General features: G+C 33.5%; 1 pseudogene; it reads left to right on the top strand.

The window, feature by feature from the left end:
* The first annotated feature begins 819 nt into the window (after positions 1–819).
* LOC133806914 (potassium transporter 11-like) lies at positions 820–7403 on the top strand (annotated as a pseudogene).
* The last annotated feature ends 389 nt before the right edge of the window (positions 7404–7792 follow it).

Here is a 7792-nt window from a genome sequence, read left to right on the forward strand (position 1 = left end):
TCACTTCCTCGCCTTTTTTCTTCATGGGTATGTCAATTTCTTTACTGGGCTTTCATTTTTTTTCCATCTTCTTTATTGTGTTTTCTTGATCTTTTGTGCTCTGATGTGTTATGTATAGCTTTAGGTGAAACCCATTTGGGAATTTCACTGTTCAGGTTACATTTTTTTTCTTTCCTTTCTTTACAGCGTCACTGCATTTTTAAGCTCTTCAGTTTTTTTTTTTTGTTGAGTTTTTTTGAAATTGGACCAAGAGGTCTTGGGGGTTCTTAAAAGGTTCCAAGATTTGGTTTAGCTTTTCAAAAAATGTGAGGAATTTTTTTATAGGTGAAAGTAATTTCATTTTAATTTTGGAGCTGAGAAATTTTCATATTTGGCATCTTGATGCTTTCCATTCCTTAATTCCTTTAGATTTATTCTTTATTTGCTTGATCAGCCAATTTATGGTGTTACCTTTATTCAAGCTTATTGAATGCTAGTAAATTCCATGTCTTTATCATTTATTGACCATCACGAGTATTTACAATTTCTAAAGGTATGGTTGATTATTTTTGTCCAATATTTACATTATCAATCCTTTTATGCTGTAATTTACCTTGGTCTGTATGTTGAACAAGGAAAATCTCCATATAATTTTTTTATAGGTTAACATTTAGCTCAAAGCTGTTCCTTTAACCCTATTGATTTGAACTTGTTGAGTTTTATGGCTTTCAATATATGTAGAAAGCTGATGGCACAACCGAAGTATTGATGAAGAAAAAAACTTAGAGGTGAATTGGTTGAACCCTAAGGAATAGTTTGAATGATCAAGTGTAAAATGGCTACAAATATGACGACTGATCAAGGTCCTGATAGAAATGGTACTGTGTGGACTATAGATCAGAAGCTTGATCAACCCATGGACGAAGAGGCTAGAAAGCTTAAAAACATGTACACAGAAAAGGTATACTTGTTTCTTGTTCTTGGAGATCTCTTTCTCTTAGTCTTTCATCCTTTTGAAATACCTATCAAAGTCAAACTCATGATACCTGGCAAAATGTTTACTTCAAAAGCTTTGGATTTTTCTCACAATATGGGAAATCGTCAAAATGGATATTACCGATATAGAAGGGATTGCTGCAATATAGTTGTATGCTTGTGCTCAGGGTAGATTACAATTCTCTAGGCCCTATTTTAATTTCCTGTGGGATGTATTCTGAAAATGGCGGGCAATGAGATTAATGAATTTGATGAAATTGAGCATATTATGATAGTTGCATGGTTCCTTTACTGAATTGCTTTTGTTTTGTTTAGAAAATATTAGCACTGATACTTCTGTATTTTTCACTTCTGAGCTAGACGTTATTTGTGCACATCTTACTTCATAGAAAGAATGTAGAAATACGCTTCTCTCAAAATTTTATTGTTGATTTGTATGTTCTACTTTAATTTGCTTGTGCGATGCATTAAAAATGGCCAGCTACTAGCCATGAGAGTAAACAAAAATTTATAGAAATTTAGCATGTGATGCTACGTATTTAGTTCCTTTGTTGATTTGGTTTTGTTCTGTCTTGTCCAGAAGCTTTCAGCAGTAATGCTTCTGCAACTTGCATTCCAGAGCCTTGGAGTGGTATATGGAGATTTAGGCACATCTCCGTTGTATGTTTTCTACAACACTTTCCCTGATGGAATTAAAGACCCAGAAGATTTGATTGGAGCTTTATCTTTGATAATATACTCGCTTACTCTTATTCCGCTTCTCAAGTAGGTGCTAATTGTTTGTAGAGCAAATGATAATGGTCAAGGTAAAGTGTTCTCAACCTGGAAAGTTGATTTGCCGAAGTTAATCTTCTAATGCTTGCATATAAATTTTATATATTTCTTGTTAAAATAAATTGAAAAATGAAGATACAAAGAAACAGGGATTATTTATGAATAGCATGATTGAAAAATGAAGATACAAAGAAACAGGGATTTAAGTATTTATGTTTCAGAGAAGAAATATGATAATCTAGATGTTGTTTATGTATTTTATGGTATTTTATAGTCGTTCTACATTTAGTGAACACTCATTTGCCGCAAGAACCAAGAGGTGGTTGGAGGGATATGCATTTATGAAGAACACAATGCTTATTCTTGTCCTTATTGGCTCTTGTATGGTAATTGGGGATGGAATTTTGACTCCAGCCATTTCAGGTCTATATTTCTTTGTTCTGATTCTCTTCAGGAGAGAGCAGAAACCCATTTTAATAACTGTTTAAGGATACCTTCACTTAATTCCTTCTAATATTTTTGTCTCTTGACCAAAATTTATAAAAAGAAATTGATATAAAATTGTTGTCCAATCATAGTACCAGCTGTCAGCTTGCTGCCTTTTACTTTTTCCCTGAAAGCTCCTTTGCTATTAAATCTGCCATATATACCATACAACTTTTCAAGGACCACAAGAGTGACAATTTGTATAGCCATGCCCATTCTGCCCCATATACATACACTATGCCATAGGCCACCTTTCAAAGCGTTTCACTTGACTATACTTATTGATGATCTCCTTCCTACCCTTTCAAACAAGTCAAACTTTCTTGGTTCAATTAGAAGATACTTTTTCGATTAAAAAAATGTAATGTTTATGAGATACTTAATTGTAATGTTCTTTTGCAGTGTTGTCAGCTATTGGTGGGATTAATGTTGGCCACCCCATGATAAGTAATGGTATCTACATTCATCCGAGTTTGAATATTTTCTATTATTTGGTGCAATTCTATCTTTTCCAATTCTGAAATTTATTTTGTTTCCGTGTCAGACATAGTTGTACTTGTTGCTGTTATTGTCCTAGCCATTTTGTTTAGCATTCAACCATCAAAAAAGAGTGTGGAATAGATTAAAGGTGGAAAAGAAGTTTAAAACCTGATATTTTTACTGGTCTACTGGTCTAATATTTTTACTTAATCGTTTTCAATCATGGGGTATCCAACAAATAATAATGCCAAACAAAGATGAGTTAGTCAAAGCTCAAACTGATGGTAAATGACGATCTATCCCCGTCCGTCATATATTGACTAGCCTTCAATGTAACAAAAAATAAAAATAAAAATCGGAGGCCTCATGTTCTTTTGAACTAGCTGGCAAATTGTCACAGTTTATCCTTATGTTTAGTGAACCACTTAGATACAAAATTACCCTCTGTTTTTCTATATAGAAAAAAAAAACAGGCAATTTTGACTAGTCCATTTGGGTAGCAAACCAAAGTATGATACAAAATCATCCTGTGTTTTTCAAAATAGAAGATGGTGATCTTCTGTCAAGAAGTATTATGTGATCACATCAACCACTAGGAAAACATAATTCAGTCCAGTTATTCAAGTATTTAGAGATTGTTAAGCATAAAGAAATTCCTAGTTATGCAGTGAGAAAATATCATTCATCCTATGTATCAAGTTGTATTAAACTTTTATGACTGGCTAATTTAGCATAAGAGTTTCTCGATATGAAATATAGGTGAATGAATCCAAGGAAAATTTGTTACACATACCTAGTGATAATTTTTTTTATCCCCATCTCTATTTGGCAGTAATTCTTGATTTCTTGTTTGAATGAAAAATGTGCACCTGTGTTCTTTCTTTCTTTATTATGGTTTTCTCTCTCACTCTCACTCTCACTCTCACTCTCTCTTGCCCCTAGCCCCTCTTTCCTGTGTGGTAACTTGTTGAATTTTTCAGTAATAAAAGAAATATATATATATATATACCTCTGGCAGCCGAGCTACTGGTTTTATCTGTTTGAGACTTCCATCATCAAACCATCAATCTTCGATTTTTATTTCTTTTCCCTCAATCAATATTTTATTATTTTATATACTCTAGATCTTTAAAAGTTAAAATATATTGGATTTGCAGTCAAGTTACTAGTTTCGTTGGTCTCTTGGATTTCAATATCAAACTACCAAATTGTAATTATCACATCTCTGCATATTAACTTCGTTAGTGATTGACATTTGTTTTGCAGTATCAAATATTAGAAAAGAGGAACGAAATGTCCTCTGAGACAATGCTGTTGCTGTGGAGCATGAAGGAGAAGTACAATAATAATTCAAGATTTAAGAACTACTTTGACACGCTGCCAGAAGAATTTCATACAGGTGCTTAAACTTGCTGTAGAATGCTTAGATGCATATATGAAATTTCATTTCAACTTGTGATTATTCTTTTAGTTTTGTTCCTTTAGGAAAAAATATGATATATGGTGTCGTTACACAATATTTTATCAAATCCATTACTACCTTTAACATAAAATAATGCTAAGTATATCTCACTGCAATCTAACCCAATCCGATCCATTCAACAAACCATAAAGTTGGTTGGCTTTTTGCTCCAATTGTGCTTCTTTGGTTTCTCTTAATTGGAGGAATTGGCATATACAACATATGGAAGTATGATAGCAGCGTTTTGAAAGCTTTTTCACTTGTGTACATATACCGGTATTTTAAAAGGGGAAAGAGAGATGGTTGGACTTCTCTAGGAGGCATTATGCTTAGTTTAACAGGTAAACTAAAGTTTCTTGCAGTTGATGTGTTTCTCCTTTCCAAACCTAATTTTGGTCCATGAAACTAAAATAAAAAATCCTGACTGTTTATTCTGTACAATATACAGGAACCGAAGCTCTTTTTGCTGACCTATCCCACTTTCCAGTTTCATCTATACAAATTGCATTTACTGTAGTTGTATTTCCTTGCCTTCTTTTAGCCTACTCTGGACAAGCAGCATACCTTATGAACAATTCAGATCACATAGTTGGTGCCTTCTATCATTCTATTCCAGGTTCATTTTACTTTTAATTTTTAAAATTAAAGAACAGGAAGTCTAGGTTCTGCAATTTCGTGTTTTATCATGCAATATTAGTACAGACTCTTATCGTACTTTCTTTAGAGGCATTTAATAAAATCTTGCTTCTTGTGTTCGTCACAACACGAAGAGTACTTATCATAGGTCATTGCTCATTGAAGTTAGTTTCTCAATATTTAAATTTTGGTTCTCGCAGCCTTTAATCTCTAGAATAGTGGTAAAGGTGAAAAATGGGCGGTCTACTTGCCAACAACATTTTATTCAACAACCATAAAATCGATTTCCTTTTCATTGTCAAAAAAAATTAAATTCTATGTTATCCACTAATATTGATGAAAAAAATGATTGAGTTGGGTGTTGGGAAGTGTGTGTGTGTGTGTGTTTCTAGAAAGAAAAAAACAAAGCAAAAAGGAAAAAGAAGGAAGAGAATTTATAGTATTGTAGGTTTGTACTAGTCAGCGTGCTTATAAAGATTATTTCATTATTGGTTTTGCAGATTGCATATATTGGCCAGTGTTTGTTATTGCAACTGCAGCTGCTGTGGTTGCAAGTCAGGCCACCATATCTGCAACTTTCTCATTGATCAAGCGGGCTCTTGCTCTTGGCTGTTTTCCAAGAGTCAAAAGTTGTGCATATATCTAAAAGGTTCCTGAATCAGGTTTATATTCCAGATGTAAATTGGATCCTTATGATTCTTTGCATTGCTGTGACAGCTGGGTTCAAAAATCAAAACCAAATTGGAAATGCCTCTGGTAAGTCTTTTATATGATGAATTGTGAAATATGTTGATCCATTATCCATGGGACAACATATCTCTACTAGGAAAGCAGCATATAAGTTTAACTGATTCCTTGTGTCATTTTCCCATCACAGCATAAAATATACCCTCCTGATAGTCTTAATCTATTTATAGTATTAGCGTTTGGATGGTGATTTCATACCAATGGGTATTGTGCATATATTTGTAGATCCACATGTAGCGTAAGCTTATGATTTATATGTACATATAATCATGGAGACATTTGTATATACCTTTTAGTAAAAGTGGTAGCATAAACAAAATGATTCTCTAAAAGTCCATTAAGATTTAGTGTTCTCCTTAGCCTTATTTTTTTTCCCTTGGTGGCGGACTGGTCACATAACATGAATGCTGTGCTTGTGCATTAGTTGCACCACATTGACAGGGTAAAGAGTCATTCAAAGGGTCATTATTTGTTTGTTTAAAATTTTCTTTTTCTTTAAGATTCTCTTCCTCATCATACCATTTTTATCTCATCACTTGACAAATATTGATGTTCTCACTTTTGCATGGATTTTTGGGTCAGCCTTTTCTCTTCTCTCAAAAGGCAGTATGTTCCTAGGTGGGCCCAAATAAAAGTTATTGTCCCTGACATCTCAAATTGTTTTTTTTTTTCAACATCTCTTATTGACTTGCATTAGAATCTACTTCCCCAAGCTGTATCCAGTGAAGTGATTAGAACATAACTTTTTGGAAAATCTAATTCAGACAGGGCAGCAGTATATACATGCACATCGTAGTAATCTTAATTTTGACATTTTGTTTTTGTACGTGAGAGCCATGCTAACATTTTGATTTTCCTGAAAAACGTAGGGACTGACTTCAGTAATTTGAATTCTGCATTTTACAAAAGGGACAGCTGTTGTAATAGTCATGTTGGTGACAACCTTTCTCATGATTTTAGTGATGATACTAGTGTGGTGTTGCCATTGGATTCTTGTCTTGATCTTCACTGTCTTATCATTAGCAGTGGAGTGCACGCACTTCTCCGCTGTAGTCCTCAAGGTTAATCAAGGCGGGTGGGTTCCTCTCGTGATATCAGCAGTATTCTTCGCCATCATGTATATATGGCATTATGGTACCCTGAGATGCTACGAGATTGAGATGCATAATAAGATTTTAATGGCATGGATTATTGGACTTGGTCCTAGTTTAGGGCTTGTTCGTGTGCCTGGAGTAGGATATGTGTGCCGTGTGTCCCTGAATTCTATCACTTCTTTTATCTAGGAGGTATGTTTTTCAACCTGATTTGAGTATCTCTGTTTTGGTAGGGTGTTTTCATAAATCCAGCCTTCATTGAGCCATTTGGAATTACTTTAATTGAGGTGATTATTTTTAACTTTGGTTTCAGATATTGATTAATGTGAAGTCCAACATGATCTCTTTTATTTATTCTACAAAAGGGAAATAAATTACTAAAACAGAAATAAAAAAGTTAAATAATGCAATTTGGTGGTGCTACTGTTTTGTGTTCTCATTAACTGGCCTTTTTTTTTTATTTGCTCATAAGCAGTTGCTTCAACTAAATTGGGGAAGATATTGAACTCCTATGCCATTTTAACTTGTTCTTTCACTGTGAATCTCTCCTATGCATTCCTAGTAAATCTAACTTGTCCGATGCAATTGTTTAAATTCTGCAGCCAGACTTGAATGTGAGGGAAAAGATACTAATCCTAATTGACACATGGCAAGAAGCCTTCGGGGGACCTCAGGGGAGATATCCTCAATACTATGCAGCATATAATGAACTGAAGTTAAACACCACACTAGGATTAGACACAAGATAGATGCAAAATAAAGTTATAATATATAATTGCATGGTCACCTGATAAAGTTATAATTAGGTAATTAACTTTTTTTATGTACTATTTCAGTTTACTATAACTTTAAGTTGAAGCATTAATTATTTAAATTTTGTTGTAGCTAAGCAAATGGACTCACAACAAAGACAAGTGCACAAAGGATGATGAATTGAAGGATGGAGCAAGTTTGGTTTACTTTTGTGTATCTTGTAATGTTTCTATTTTTCATTTTTGAAGTAAAAATTGTTCAAGATTATAAAACTTTATTATGTTATGTTTTCAAACTTAAGTTAGAACTAAGATCTCATGAAGTAGACACATTCATGGTTTGAATTAGTTATTGTTTAATGTAATACTTATAGTTTATCAATCTA

The sequence above is a fragment of the Humulus lupulus genome, chromosome X (assembly GCF_963169125.1).
Source record: "Humulus lupulus chromosome X, drHumLupu1.1, whole genome shotgun sequence".
Taxonomy (NCBI): domain Eukaryota; kingdom Viridiplantae; phylum Streptophyta; class Magnoliopsida; order Rosales; family Cannabaceae; genus Humulus; species Humulus lupulus.